The sequence below is a fragment of the Cololabis saira genome, chromosome 7 (assembly GCF_033807715.1).
Source record: "Cololabis saira isolate AMF1-May2022 chromosome 7, fColSai1.1, whole genome shotgun sequence".
NCBI classification, from domain to species: domain Eukaryota; kingdom Metazoa; phylum Chordata; class Actinopteri; order Beloniformes; family Belonidae; genus Cololabis; species Cololabis saira.
The window spans coordinates 32,197,917-32,198,827 of NC_084593.1; the positions used below are offsets into that span (position 1 = coordinate 32,197,917).

At 43.6% G+C, this 911-nt stretch overlaps 1 non-coding gene across 1 annotated transcript; it reads right to left on the reverse strand.

Moving 5' to 3' along the window:
* Positions 1–519: 519 nt before the first annotated feature.
* On the reverse strand, positions 520–592 carry trnav-uac (transfer RNA valine (anticodon UAC)). Its single transcript has one exon. It is a non-coding gene; the product is annotated as a tRNA-Val (tRNA).
* Between the last annotated feature and the right edge of the window lie 319 nt (positions 593–911).

Genomic DNA, 911 nt, shown 5'->3' on the forward strand with positions numbered 1-911 from the left:
TGATACAGCATTAATCTGCAGATGTTTTCTTTACTAGTTTATTAATAATTTGTTATGCAACATGCCAGAATGCATTAAGGAGTTGTCTCCATGTATCTTCTTTTATTTTATTGCAAAGTAACTTTAGCCATCTTTAGCTCAGTGGGTCCCCGTAGTTGTAAAGGTCGCTTTTACGCCACCGTCTAAGATTTATTCTGCCTGTCTCTTGTTGTGTCGCCCTCTCCTTTACGTTTTTGAGTCTTGGTTGGTTGTCGACCATGATATCAAGCTCTGTGAGCTAGACAACGTTTCCTGAAAGGAAGCAAATATTCCTTCAAAGGAAATTGAAACTGATATTAACACAAACAAAAGTCAGCTGCTTGAAACTTTAAAAAGGCATCCCAACAATCGATTGAAGGAAACACTTTATTCAGGAGCAAGAACTCTAAGAAATAATTTTCTTTTTAAACATAGAGGTTATTTGCTGGGTTTCACCCCTGCCAGAGGTGATAGTAGGTTGGGGGCTGAATAAAAATCTCATGGTTCCACTGGGGCTCGAACCCAGGACCTTCTGCGTGTAAAGCAGACGTGATAACCGCTACACTATGGAACCACTTAAACGGACGGACGGTGAACTGCGGTCTAGTATGTGCGTGTGTACGAGTCTCCATCGGCTTTGCTGTGAAATAATGTGTAATAATAATAACGTCACATCAAAGTCCTCTTTCTTTTCCGCTCGGCCCTTTTACGTTCCCGACGTCGACTGCATACCCGATCCAGCACTGATTCTGATAGTATTTATGTGAGCCCTCTGCAGACGGCTTGGTTTTGTGCGCGATTACACATTCTGGTCGCCGCCATCCGACAACCGGGCTGCCGCCCTGTGAACGGAGGGTTAAACCTGATTTATGGTCCCGCGTTAAATCGACGCA